The sequence below is a fragment of the Sander vitreus genome, chromosome 21, assembly GCF_031162955.1.
Source record: "Sander vitreus isolate 19-12246 chromosome 21, sanVit1, whole genome shotgun sequence".
Classification (NCBI taxonomy): Eukaryota; Metazoa; Chordata; class Actinopteri; order Perciformes; family Percidae; genus Sander; species Sander vitreus.
This window is the reverse complement of record NC_135875.1, coordinates 13,311,320-13,326,592: the sequence shown is the minus strand read 5'-3', so window position 1 is coordinate 13,326,592 and position 15,273 is coordinate 13,311,320. Positions and strand designations below refer to the sequence as shown.

The following is a 15,273-nucleotide window of genomic DNA, read 5'->3' as shown; positions in this document are numbered from 1 at the left end:
GCTGACAACAACAATGAAAATTGTGTGCGCAGTTTCAGATTGTTCCAAACCAAGCACAGGGGCTTTTCCACAGACTTTTTTTTTTTACAGAGCAAGTGCGCTTACGATGCTTCGGGGCTTAAAGTCTGAGGACAGCCAAGGAGAACAGAAATGATTAAACGTGAATAAAACTATGTCTATTTATATTAGAGAGGGGCAGAGGTTTAAAGTAGCCCCCTGGTTATCCTCAAATTACATTACATTACGTTCAGCACATTGGTTCTTACATTTATGGCCAGGAAAAGGGGTATGGGAATAATATAAATGAAAAGTGCTGTGTCTGGACAATGTTAGCAATGAAAGAAAAAAGAGGGAAAGTGAAGAATGGGTCAAGACAAGAGGGAATAGAAAGGTGAGTCTGGTCATAAGGTGGAATAAATGAGCTGACACCAAGAGCCTTTTCTGTAATGATGACAAGCTTGAGCCAATCTCAAGTGCACACCTCTGACCCCCGTCCACCTGCTGGGCTATAAAACCAACCAGGAATAAGGACCTCTTGGTACCCTTGAAAAATATGGCTTTGAATTATTACACAGGAAATAAGTGTATATGTCGGGGGACACGTGTCTGTGTCAGTCTTCACCTTGACCTCTACTTTCCCTCCTCCACCTAGAATAACAGTGCTTGGCTAAACAGTGCCTCCTTCCCTTGTGTGAATTTAAATTTAGTCTAACCATAAACTGTAACTCTGCTGGACGATTACATGCTATCTGCTCCTTGTTATATTCCCAGTAGGGGTGGTACGGTTCATGAAAACAAATCCGAACCGCTTGGTTCGCTTGTCTCGGTTTGGAGCGTGTGTGCGTCGCACAGTTCATCAGTACACTGTTAATGTGCACTAACCACTTACTGCCGTAGTGCCCACTTTCGACACCTATGTTAAAACACTTACTGGAAACGACGAGGGGGATGAGCGTGACGAACGCAACACATGGCAGCTGATTGGACGAACGCGTCACGTGGTTATTGCTGCTCCCGAATTTCAAAACGGACTCTAATGGCGTCTCGTTCTGAATACGATCTCGTATTTTACGAAAATAGTTTTATTATACATTATACATAATACATAATACATTTTAAGCAAGAAATAGGCCATACAGTTGCTGAATCTGTCTGTTTTTATCGATATATTATATCGATAAAAATGAGAGGAAGGCTGCCCGGAGTTGGAGGATGCGCTAGTGTCGTATATAGTCTGGTGTGTGCGAACATTTTGGATTTCATGTTACCTATGATGACAGCGGAAATAAAACAATAGATAGAACTACCAGTGTATGCATGTATTGTGCAACATGCATTCAATATCGTCAACTTCCTAAAATAATGGCCTAAGTAATTTTTTCAGGTTTTTCATAAAACACAAAAAACTAAACGGCCTAAGTCACACGCTTGACATAGGCCATTATACTAAAGGTGTAGAATCACATGACTTGTTCAACTGAGGATGTAGGCAATTTTACCAGAGGTGGGCAGCAGATGATTTAGGTAAAAAAATCATTTTTGTCAAAAAATGACTTAGGCCATTATTTTAGGAAGGTGCTAATTTTAGCTATATATCATATGCTGAAGTATATTTCTGGAGTGTTAAAGATTAAAAGAAAAAATAACAACAACCGTACAGAACCAAAAACCGTGACCCTAAAACCGTGATATGAACCCGAACCGTGGATTTTGTGAACCGTACCACCCGATTCCCAGAGATGTCCAAGACACCTACGCTCTGGGAAATGTATGCTTTGCAGTACATAGAAATAAATGTACCATGTTTGTTGAATAAACAAATCAACACTAAGCAATTCCATTCCAGGTAGTCCAGCAATAAGTACCCGTAGCCAATTGAACTTAGCTAGAACAGAAACTAGAACATATTCTAGGAAGGTAACCAGGATCAGATGCGGCTAAAGCTTTTTAAATGGAATTGACTGCATAATATGAAAAACAAATGGCTTATCAAATATGCAGGCATAATCAATTGGTAGCGGTTAATCCACTACTACCCAGCCTCAAGCCTTTGAAGAGCGAGAGAATGTATGTATGTAATGTAATGTATTACATTTCTGCTCTAGGGTAAAAAGCTTAGCATTTCAAGATGAGGTTTGTTTTGGTTGTGAAGTCCATTAAATATAATGGTAAAAAATGCCAAAACATATCTAAAATTGAGGTATCAGCCATTCTCCCCATCAAAACCTAAAGCAGATAGCTTTAACTTGTTTTGGGGTTTCAACTGAATATCGCTCCAAAAGTCTGTGAATTGCCTTATGAAAATGATCCCGAGTTTGCATGTTGATTTCAGGATTGTGCACATGCTTACATAATTCACCTAGGTCACTACCTATAAAAGGAGTGCTAAACAGTGCGCTAAAGCTTGTCCGTGGGGACCCAGAACATCGAGGCTGCTTTGTTTGGAAGCTGCTTGTGTTATTTTTAACAACAAGGGGGACTGAAAACAGAGTTGTGAGTCATACTTGAAAAATCATCACCCCTATCAGCAAATGTGGACTCACCCGGGAATTTGTTTTGGTAGGTGTTTTAAACTGCCAAAAAAACCCAAAGTGTCTTTACCTATTTATGGTTATTTCTTCAGATACACAGACAAGTGGAGCAAGCAGAGACGTGCAGGACCAAAACCTCAATGAGAGGGCTCTGAAAAATATCTAATGTGCTAGTATTGATTCAGAACATGGTGATGAAGGTGTAGGGGAAATAAGCTTGATGCACTCAAGTGTCACATGTGTCACAATTGAGGGGTTTGTTGGTGAACACAATGTAAGAAAGCTATTTGAAAACTCTCGGACGTGCGTCTGTCTAGTTCAGTATGTAGTTATACCAGTTCCACTTGCTTATTTACATGGGCAATATGAATAACTGCTCCTCTAGGGCATGTAAACAAACCAAGTCCTTAGTTTCCAGTCACTGAAGTGTTCTCTGACCTTCCGTTGCCCATTGGGAGTTGTTACTGGCGACAAGAGGAAGATCTGTCTCAACAAAGGCCAAGTGTGTTGCTTCCTGACCGTGCCCCATATCCTCCTTCATAAATGCTCGATTAATCAGGAAATGTTACTCATAAACCTGGCAAATGTCCAAAACAGAGCCAGGATGGGTGAGGGCAGTGAGAAAACTCTGAATGGGTTCAACAGCCAGACATCCCCTTTGCACTCAGTAGTATCGGATTTAGAGTCATCATTTCCTCTTACGAGTCTAAGTACTCCATAATGGCCCAGTATTTAAATATTTACTTCTCTGCAAAGACATTCAGTGATTATAAGCAGTTGCTTGAGATTACATAATAGTGGTTCAAGGCCTACTGACAAATGGCAGAAGTTGCAAAAGCCAAGACAAAGAGTTCAAAGACGAGTGAGGAGAATTTTCGCCCTTTTTATCTATATCAATGAACCCTGTAGTTTTTTTGTGTGGCATCCCCTCCACACCCCAGTCAGAAACATTTGAGTGATTTTAAACTAGAATTTTACGTTAATAATTATATAAACAATAGTGTATTCATACATTTGAACGGTCAATGTTTAGGTCGCTTAGGTTAAGTTTGCATTTGTACTACTACCACCACTTGGAGTAACAGAAGCTGGGCATTTCAACCATTTACCCCAATACATTTAGCTATATCAACTATTATTTATCTGTTACTTTCAGCTAACTATTTCAACTGTTTATCCATTTGTTTTATGTATGTATTTTAGCTGCTTACGCATTACTTTTAGCTAAGGGTCAAGACCTCTGTGTAACCCAGGTTGGGAATTACTCACTGTAGTTTAACAGTATGGTGTCCTTATATCCTCAATGTGTTACCGCCTGGTGCTTGAATTTAGTACAACATTTTGATAAAGGTGAGTCAACTAAAGCACCTGAAAAACAAATCCAGTTGAATGTAATTATGTCATTGTTACTCACTCACTCCAACGTCATTATCTACATCGGTGAAGCAATAGGAAGCAGGCTTATTACGGGAAAAGTATACCTGTCACACAGATCCATAGGGAGCATTCATTCCGGGCCAGACAGAAAGTTGCCTCAGAGGCAAAAGCTGACCTGTGGCCCATCACCCTGTGTATCTTTTCAGAATATACATGTCCACACAGGAGGACAGAGCAGGAATGCAGGCTACACCCTACGCATAAGCAGTGGATTTGCATGGAAAAAGTAGGGGATTTTGACTGTATAAAAAAAAAAAATCAGGCTAGGGCTTTCTTTTTAAGTGAGTACCGCCCAAAGTAAAGCTTGAATAGAAAAGCGATAATCTGGTCTGGTCACCTTATTGGCCAAGGCCCAAGCAATGGGCATGCAAGCTCTGTTTAGCAAACATTTAAGGTCTTATATGTGCCCACTGTTTCAACATTGTGTCAGTTCAGCTTAACTGGAATCCCCCAAAGAGTCTTTTATTTTTTCTTATCTTACATTGAAACTTTACACAGAGATTTACACCTGAAAACTGCTTGCATTTTGAGAATTATGTTTAAAATGTTCGCCCCCGTAAGGTTGCGCTCACATTACACAAGGTATCTGTTCAGCACCAACGCTTCATATGAAGACAACATGTTGCCACTGTAAACCTTCAGGAATCCACATAAAGTTACTGCAAACATCAGAGAGACTTTCCTTCAATGTACAATAGTACAGACACAGCCAGCTCCTGACACACATTCTTCCTGAAGGAAGAGGGTGGAGAGTGGAAACTTTGCTCCACTGGGAAAATCAGGTGCCAGTGCATGGATTGCAAAGACAGCAGGCAATAAACAGACTGGCGGTCCATTTTTAAGAAAAGTTCTTCAGCTGCTGCAGCTCTGGGGAACTTTCAGACAAGCTCAGGGACCATGAAGGAGCAAAAGATAAGAAAAGAAGAAATAATGCCCATAACAGGTTCGAAATTCGAATATTAAGCGCTGCCTAATATTCGTTCGAATATCACTATTTTTTTTAAATATTTGAATTATATTTGAATAACGAAGTTCGGAGTCAAAGCCCTAGTGTGTGTGTGTGTGTGTGTGTGTGTGGGGTGGGGTGTGTGTGTGTGTGTGTGTGTGTGTGTGTGTGTCGGCCCACCCCTGCAAAGCTCCGACCTGCAGACAGCAGAGGAGCAGAAGAAAGTAGCTGCACCTTCACCAAAATGAAGACTGAAAAACAGAACTATTTTGGTACAAACATTTACTCGCCATGTGGCAGATAGCCACACAGATATAGATAGATATAATTTATTAATTCTATATTATTGAAATTTAATATTTAGTGTTTAATAAATAATTGTTAAATGTAGTACAGAGTCTGTAGTCTATCGCACAAACACTCTTTGAATGCTGCAAACATTTGACAGCCAGTACAAACTAACTGGGAGAACATACGTGTCACAAACGGCAATTCCACAACTGTACAACAGCGTGAAAGACGACATACTAAAAGGAGATCAAAGACATATTGTGGATATTTAAAATGTCTTCCAGTTCCAGTGTTAAATATTCTTTAGAAATAAAAGTTTATTGATCTTTGAAAAGGTGTACCTGCATTATTATGCCATTATCATTATATTAGATGAAAATGGTCTCAGAACGACAATATTATATATTATATGTTTATCGCAATAATTTCTGGGACAATTTATCGTCCAGCAAAATTTGTTATCGTGACAGGCCTAGCCATGTGACCAACCATTTAGTGCTGCCACGATTAGTCGACTTAGGCAACGTAATCGACCATTAAAATAAGACGTCGTCGTTTTACTATTGACTGCCTATTTATTTTTGGTCTCCCGTCTTAAACGGCTCACTGTAAGTCACCTCCACACCAGTCTGTGCGCTGTGCACGCCCTGCTGGTTAATCTGCTCTCCTCTTTCTTCCCCCTCCACCCCGCCATTTAAAAAATGGCGGAGGCTGGTAAAAGAGTGGTCTGTAACTTTGCTGTACGAGTAGAGCAGAGGCTGCACAGTTTGACCAGCGGGCAGCGGCGCGGCCACGGCACACCAGGCCGCCGGATGGTGTTGCTAAGAACTTGCAATGTATAACTATTATCAGACTGGCCCTCGTGGCCTCGAAACACTACCGGCCCACCGGGAAAAGTCCTCACTCTGCCTCTGAACGTAAGTATATGATTATTAATGAAACGGCGAGCAAGTCTGTACTGTTTATTAGGACTGTCTTTGGATGTAAAACAGGCTACTTAGCCTTTGGCAGTAATGTTTTAAACCCTGCCATGCAAGCAAGTTTAAACACGAGCAGCTACACACTGCCTGCGTGGTGTGAGTGTGGTGTTTCCGTTGTGTGTCAGCTGCGTGGATTTTTCTGTCTTTACACACCAGAAACGTGTCTGACGCGGCGCTGCTGCAGCTAGCCTTGTCTGTACACGTATGTTTCCCATTGATAAACTGCACTCAAGCAGTAGTCTACTTCATGTTAAACATAAATATATACTGATTTGATTACAGCAAAGAAAATGAGTCGTTAGTGGCAGCACTACAACCATTTAAAGCAGATAGGCCTGAGTACGGCCATCAGTCTCTAATCCATTAACTCCATCTTGTACATTAAGCATTGGCTTCTAACCAATCTATCTGACCAAACAACATCAGAAATGGGCCAGGGAGGGGGTGGGGGTGGGCGTGTCCAGGGTGTGTCACACTTTTTTAAGCCACCCTCATACAACAATCAACCACATACAGAGTGGCCTATGTGTTTCTCATTAAAAAGAAATCATTCAGCACTTAAGGCAGTTAAAGTACCCTGCCTGAAACCCCTGGCAGAGTGAAGTTTTAATTGCAATTGTAGAGGCTCACAACAACAGTTGAGACAGGCCTTCACTAGTAGAGAGCTTCAACAGACGATTCTGACAGGAGGGTTGTGTTTGACGAACATGGCAAAAGCCCTTCATTCACATGACTCAACTCTAGGGCTGCAACTAACAATTATTTTATAATATATTTGATAAAATGGTCGATTCATCTGTCAATTATTTTCTCGATTAATCGATTAGTTGTTTGATCTATAAAAATGTCAAAACATGGTGAAAAATGTGGATCAGTGTTTCCCAAAGCCTAAGATGACGTTGATTCATCGATTCATTGTTGCACCTCTACTCAACTCTCCCCTGGCTTTGAGCTGCAAGGCAAATAGGAAAGAAGGGGATGAAGCGATAGAGGGAGGAAAGTCAGAGGAAGAAGAGTGTGCAGGGTGGAGTAGGATACAAAAAAGGGAAGGAGGATAAAAAAGGGTTGGTACAACAAGAGAAAGAAGAGAACTACAGAGATCAAAGGGGGGGGGGAGAAGACGGAAAGGATTGAGGAGAGAATGGGCTTTTGTGGGGGTGGATGTGATGGCTTTGTGGGGCATGTGTCTCCAGGGTGCCAAGGGGCCCCGTTCTGGTGGTACGGGGGTGGAGGACAAGTTCTGCTGCTGCAGCGGAGGAGAAGGAGGATGGGGCAAAACAAGGCTTGAGACTAATCCATCTCTCCCTCTCCCTCCTCTCTCCCTCCTCTCTATTTCTCACACAGACACAAACTCCCTCAAATCCCTTTTACCAGAAGTCCTGCTGACTGTAGCCAGTCACCCGAGAAGCAGTTGACATAACAACCCCCTGGGTACTCATGCCTGCACTCTGCTATAGCTAAGTAACTGACACTGTAAAAACTGTACTGACCTGCTTGAGCCACCATTGTCACCAGGCAAATACTGTGCACAAAGGGTGCTGCTTTCCCATCCCTAAAATCTTTGTCAAGGGGGGCAACAGCATGTCATTTAAACTTAATAAAGCTATGAAGTTTAACACAGAGAAGCATCTGGTAAGAGGAATGCCATCCAATTCCATTGTATCCTGCACAATGAAAATAAAGAATTCTATTCTGTTATGTTTTTTTTTTTGTTTTTGTTTACAGGCTGGCTCTTTGTCCCAGCCTTCCTGCTTGCCACATTCAAAGGAGCCATTAAATGTGACGTATGGGAAAGCAAACAAGCAAACTCACATGGAAATACACACTGCAGTGCACACCGACACGCAACTGAAGAATCATAGGACAGAAATACACACTGGCTCTCCAACAAGGCTGCAATCATGGAAGCTGCAGTGTGGAGTGGGAAGGGTGGGGTTTATGGGGCTTTATCTAGCTAGGGGATCTAGCATATTCACAACACACAATGTTGGATTCCTTTCAGTAAGTCAATGTGGGCCAAAAACAAACACCCACACAGTTTTTTTTAATGGGACAGATGTACTGTAGTAGCTACAGTTAAAGCACCTACACTCACACCGATTGCTACGCTTTGTTGCACTCTGACATACGGAAAGCATTGTCTCGCTCCAGCAGCTGCAATTTGCCAACTTTTGATGAAAAAATTTGCAAATTGACCGAGGAATTCATCAGTACACTCAATCGAAGCTGTTTCAACTATTTTAAAACTTGAACTTAGCCAGTTACTTTAGGTACAAGTGATGTTTTGTTGAATGTATTTTTCCTCTTCCATGTGTACCTTATAGCATTTATTGTACTAGTTTCTAAATAAAAATGGTAACAATTATTCCACTCATGGTCACGTCCATGTATCCTAATTTTCAAATATTTTGTGTCTGTGGTATGACTTCTATGTGTCAAAAGCATGCAATGCTAGCTATTTCTATCAACATTCTGGGCTAAAGACAGAAATGAGTGATTTATTCTGTCAATCTTGCTTATGGTTCACTACAGCGCAACTACAGAGCTGTCTCTCCTTAGAAACCATCTAATGTGATTTTTCCCACTTGTCAACAACTTATCGACATGGACTTCATCCCCGGACAAGACAGAGAGGGAGGGAGGGGGTCAGTGGGGTGGAATGTCTCATCCGGTGAATCCTGCTGGTGGGGTGTCTCTCGCTCTCTCTCTCGCTCTCTCGCTCTCTGGTGTCCACTGTGCAGAGCAGACACCATCTGGCCAGCTGGAATGCTGCATTGAGCAGGGGGTGGAGGGGTTAAGGGTCTCCTGTCTTGCAGGGGGATGGGTTATGGCTGAGAGATGTAGTACTGAAGTAGTAACAGTAGTGGTATTAACCATGTAATGCCAACTAAAATCTTTTAAGTGGAACAAAAGCAGAAATGGAAGAACACTATGGAAAGCAGTACTGAGGCCATTGGGGCCATTAGCCTTTCCTGTAAATACCTGTAAAAATTACAGTACACAGAAATTGATTCAAAGTGTGTCCTGCCTCTTCATATGATATTATATTACCGGAAAAACAAATATGCATGGGCACTGCGTTTGTGTCCGGTTTAAAGGAATAGTTTGACATTTTGGGAAATGGGCTAAATTTGCTTTCTTGTCAAGAGTAAGAAGAGAGGATTGAAATATGTTTGAAATCATAGTACAATACACAGACTTGTGCACACAATTTACTGCAATAAAATTAAAATAAGTTGAATAATGGCAGTATTATTTAAGTACTCTCTGCAAACCCGTCCTTAAAGGATAAATTCAAGGCAAGCTTTACACCCTCTTTATAGATTGCATAAAAGGTTGCTGTGTTTAAACACAATGCTTTGACTATATCCTTATATGGTTTACAAAGATACATTTGTTTGTGCTTATGTGTTATTAATGGATGTTTCATGGCAACATCTGTCACTCACATGGGCACAGGGCAATACAACTCTAGTTGACATGCACAGAAAAGGTTGCCCATAAACTCACTTGTTTTGAACGTAGATTCAAAACACTCTCTGGTGTGAGATGAAATTCTGCTCCGGCACTGAACTAAAACTAAGTGAAATGTAGTATGGAGAGAAGCCTCGTGCTGCCCCTACACATGGAAACTATTATGTTTGCGCAAATCAAATGAAAGTCTGAAGTATAACCATATGTCCATGTGCCATGCAAATATTACCCTGGTTAAAGACGTCATTGAAGTGGGCTTTGGCTGTGCAGTGGCTGACCAAATACAGTTAGCGTCTTGGTGATGAAGCTGGAAGCGGTCCACTCTAACTGCTAGCTAAGTTTATAAATATGTCTTAGTGGAGATTAGCCTGAGGGTAACCCCCTTACACGTTTCCCCATGGAGATCCCATTGCTCACATTGCCACATCCCTTCTGCTTTATATAAATATTTGTACTGAAGAACTTCTTGGCTGTGCAGCCGACAACCAACCCTACTGAGAGCTGAGGAGAAAGGATAGGTCAGACTGGAGAGAGGGGAGAGATGGGGTTGAGTGGGTGGGTCTTGTGCCTGACTTTTTACAGCCAAGTTTTGCAGTTCAGCTGCAGCGTGTTATTTAACTGCAGGTGAAGCTTAAGACCCCACATGATCAATTAAAATATTAATATCTTGCTGACCATGTGAAACAATATCTACTACAATGAATAAATGCTTCCCTTGTGGAAAAAACATATTCAGATTATGTAGAGCTATAACATAAAGGCTAGTGATTCCTGAGTGTTTTTAATATGATCAGAAAGGGACACAATCAGGCTCCTTCACGCTCTCTTTGCAAGTCAGAAATGCATAATAGGAGAGGTTTCAATAATCAAACCATCTCATCTCCGATCCAAAATACATATAAAAGTAAATATTTGCTCATTTTGAAATAAACTGAGGCAACCTGGGTGCACAAGTGTACTTATTTTGGGTCTTTCCCTCTTAGAGCCTTGTTTAAAACCTTAATTAGCCATTTAAATCTAATTTACAATCCTGATTCAACACAAGGTTGTTGTTTTTAACATCCCTTCAATTACTTGTCAGCTAAGCAACTTCTCTGTGGGAGGTGCATTCACTCAGTGCACCAATAAAATCTCAAAATTACACCTTCATGACAGAAGGTTGGCAAAACAGCAGCAGAACCTACAGAATAAAAGCCAAATGAGAGACCATTAACTAATCTGAAGTTTAAGGCGGAAGGAAAGTCCTGAAACACTGTGACTCAGACTCTTGTATTCCTTGCTTAATATTAGGCAATTCAGGAATTAAAACTTAATCTATGACGACTTGCTCTGATTCAAAACAAAAGAATAACAAGTTGATGTTCGAGTGTAGGACAAGACATGTCAAATAAAAAGCCCTCTTACCAGTGTTGAGTAACAATTTCACCTGCAGATGCTAATCCCCAGACTGACACAAGGCATTCAGATGAATGATAACACTTACCACAACCACATAACACTCACTTCACTTCTGTTCAATAACAATGGAGCGTCTGTCTCTTTGTTTGGGGTCTTTACATGGTCCAAAGAAGAGTGCAGGTAAAGAGCAGCAGAGCATTACAAGAGCCACTCCCTGCTCGGACACGTTTTGCTCCAACTGGATACTGTGCCCTGTGCCCATCAATTCTCTGTTATTTCCCAACAAAACAACAGGAACACAATGCAGCTTCCTCTGATTAATGAGTTATGTGTAACACAAACCTGGGCTGTCCTGCTTAATGTCTCACACTAAGTCTTATCAAGGCACGCATCACTTTTCGTCTTCTGTCTTGCTCAACACCAGTCGGTTGAGGTAGATCTTGGTAAACATGTTGTGACACAGGCCACTGAGATGCCGTACAGTGGGAAAATTACAGCCTGGCAAGACTCAAATACCATAGCCCTCGGATATGAAGGTTCAATTAGTTTCATTCTATTCATCATTTGAGAAAAAAGTAACAGCTGCTGTTGCAATCATAGCACATCTTGAAGATACAGTGTAATAAACATATTTGTTCTCACCGTTTTAAACATAAACCTCTAAATCCACAGCCTGATGACAAGTGCTAAAAGCCAGGGCCCAGTTAAAATCATAGGACAATGACTGCTGAAAGAAACACACTGAACAACCAAAGGCATCAACTCACAAAAAGTAAGGTGGCCATATCTCAAAGGAAATCAAACAAGTCTCATAAATCTCAATGTACACATTTCCCAAGCAGTTTGCACGTGTTTGCATAGCACAGATAAACTTTTGATTCCAAACAATTGTTTGCCAACTTACGTAATTTAGTCTGTATTGGCATTACTGTAAGCTTTTTCCACACAGCAGAGTTGAAAAATAAGGTATAGAGTGACAGCCATTTCAGCTTTCTCACACTTCACTTTCTTATCACTTTGTTTTCACAGGTGGTTTTTGCTGAAATCCTCTCGCTCGTCACTGTTTGCAAAGGGACTGACTCGACTTGATCTCTGTTGACCAATTTGCCAAGTCCAAAGTAAAACAGTGGGTGGAAGGATACAACCAGCTGTCACTTGATACAGTATGTTACACAGGGACTACATCAACAAAAAATGCCTAAATTCAATGTAGTGTTAAGTGCTGTTCAAGGGTACAGTTATGCAAAGGCACAAGCCAAAACGGTACAAATAACAAATGTTTTTCCAAGTGCAAATTTAAACAGCAATAAAAAAGGACGATTATCCCCCCCCCCCCAACTGTCAGAACTACGCTGATGATTAAGGAAGGAAACTACACTGACAAATGCAATGACAGCTGCTGTTGAGTGTGCGTATGACAGCGTTTCGACACAAAACTACGCATCATATGCATGAATGTAACATTTGTACCGAATAATGTGCCTGTAAATCCTGAAAACACCTATCAAATACTTCAAATCATTTAAAGAAAGAAGCGTCAGGTTTGTGCACATGCCTTCGAGGTACGTTACATTGCAACAGCATACTCATTACAAAGTTACAACATAAGCTGCCACTTCATACTGTGCATAACATGGGCCTACCTGCAGTCCTTTATGGAGGTCTGCTCAAGCCTCAGCAAACACAACATCCACGGAGATATAACTGTGGGACCCTTGAAGATAGCTGTTCAAACAAAATACCACACTGAGGGTTTAACAGCACATTTAGCTAACGTTACTGTAGTTATGTTTTGGATAGTTCCTGACTATATGCTTACGTTAACCGCAGCACGTCACCGGTAGTCGACTACCGTTCAGTCGGCAAGAGCGAGTCCTCGACGACAATGGGAAAAAAATGGGAATAGATCGAAACTCGTCTTAACCGTTTTGATTTCTTTACGCATCCTCCACCGGAGCTAAAAGGAGACACGGCTCTGTCCTGCACGGGCAGGGTGCAGAGGCGGCATTGAGAGCTGCTGGGCTGGCAGGTCCACTAACTTCAAACTTAAAATGCCTTCTCGCTTCTGATTGGCCCAAAACAGCGATGCATTCACGTGCCTCCAGGTAAACGCCGGCTCCAAATCGGCTCCAAACTATGACTTGTTTGTAGGCGAGTGTTTGTAAAAGTGTTTTTTGGTACAGTAAGACAATAAAAGAAGCCTAAAGTGACAAATTACATTCACCCAAAAACATTGTAGGTACTCATACTTACTTAAAGGTCCATATCATGCTACTTTTCAGGTTCATACTTGTATTTTGGGTTTCTACTAGAACATGCTAACATGTTTTATTGTTAAAAAAAACCATTATTTTTCTCAATCACACTCACATGACGCTCCGTTTTAGCGCCTGTCTCTTAAGCCCCCTCCTGAAAAGCCCATCCACTGTTTGACTTCTATGTTCAATTTGCTTCAAAGCCCGGCACACTTCCTAGGGGCCTTGCATTTCTCTGTGGATTGAGCGTTTTGATACTTTTACAGTATTTATATAGCACCACGACCTGCTTTATAATAAAAAAAAGGCATGGAAATTGAACTTTTTTACAATATGGGACCTTTAACAATTTAGTAGCCTAGTAGCAGTAAACGTAGTACACTACATTGACCCATTTAGCCCACCTGACGAATGCAGTACTTAACAGTTAAGGCTTTTGCAACTTTTAAATATAATAATTTGCAATGGATAGTTTCTGACCCTCAAATTGATGTACTTGATCAGCTTGCAACCCATCTAAGAGTGATTAAAGAGTAATTTTCCTCTAAACTTACCAGGTAATTTGTAAGGGACACAAAAAGTTGAATTATCCAATATTTCACACGCATAAAAAAAACTAAGATGAGAGAAAAATCCCCAAAATAAATTCAATTAGTGTAGCAGAACTATGTTTTTACCTCTTTCCTGTCCCATTAATCAGGTTTTTAGATTCTTAGATGTATCTTGCATTTGGAGGGGACCCCACACACAGGTTGGGAACAACTACCCAACAAGAGTATTCAGAATAGTTAGATTTGGCATCAGCTACACAAATGATCCTAACAGACTGAAAGAGGACATCACTGATATTTTTTCAATGTTCTTTCAATTAGCTATAATGTAAGTAGGACTGTTATTTGTAGTGGGGTATAGCTATTTGCCATTGTAATATTACTCAAACCTTTTTTCTGCCAACTTGTAATTGCTATATTTTCGACAGGACCTGAAGGCATCATAAAGCTAGGTTTGTTAGCATGTTATCTATCCCTCTGTGTTTCTTTGTCTTCGTGTCTGTCACTATCTTACACACACGCAAACACACATTTGATTTATGTTAGTGATTTCATCCAAAATAAAACGCAAAGCACGTGTTGTCTCCATCTACACTCAGCTGTTCACAATAAAAGAGGCTCTCTGTAATGTTAAGGTTGCAGCGCCCCCTGCTCTTCACATTTAGACAAACATCATGGTTTTATAGCTAGTAATCAATGGCTGTTGCAAGCTCTAACACCAAAGAAAAAAACCATGTAATTGAAATGCTCTAACTTGACTAACTAAAGGTGATAAAACGGCAGAATGGCATGTTTTCTTGAACTGTAAGATATGGATTTTAGATTTGTGAGAGCATAAAGTAATTTCCTTCAAAGTAAATATCTATCACTTTAATGTATAGCTTTGTTTACGAATTGTCTGCAAGGGGAAAACCTGTATAGCCTAAACATGCTTTCTGATTTATAAACATTTATCCTGTATTCATATCATGTCCAGATGAGATTTAACTTGAATGCATTTACGCCTAGCATAATGCATCTGCTACATGCACACTGAAATAGATTGTATCGGCATGTATGAGATGAGATTGGGTGTGTGTGTGTGTGTGTGTGTGTGTGTGTGTGTGTGTGTGTGTGTGTGTATGTGTGTGTCTGTTCTTACAGGTGCGTCAGTGAGATGAATTACCGTTTCCTCTGAATAATTAAGTGTATTGGTCTCTCTATTATTAAGTGTTATGTCACCAGAGGTTATGTGAATTACACACACACACACACACACACACACACACACACACACACACACACACACACACACACACACACACACACACACACTACAGGGTACATCTTTTGAACCGTTTAAATTTGTTTGTACAATTCTCCATCAAGTCAGAAGCAATCAGTTCCTGTCACAGAAACGCTGGACCCAAT

At 40.8% G+C, this 15,273-nt stretch overlaps 1 protein-coding gene across 2 annotated transcripts in view; it reads right to left on the bottom strand.

Moving 5' to 3' along the window:
• svild (supervillin d) overlaps positions 1–13,081 on the bottom strand; it is a 51,444-nt gene extending 38,363 nt beyond the window's left edge. The window contains exons 1-2 of one of the 2 annotated variants that reach the window (XM_078278608.1): positions 12,877–13,081; positions 12,701–12,782 (exon numbers count right to left, since the gene is read on the bottom strand). The gene's annotated coding sequence lies outside the window, so the exon portion shown is untranslated. The remainder of the gene's footprint in view (positions 1–12,700; positions 12,783–12,876) is intronic. The other variant, XM_078278609.1, reaches the window with a different exon arrangement.
• Positions 13,082–15,273: the final 2,192 nt, after the last annotated feature.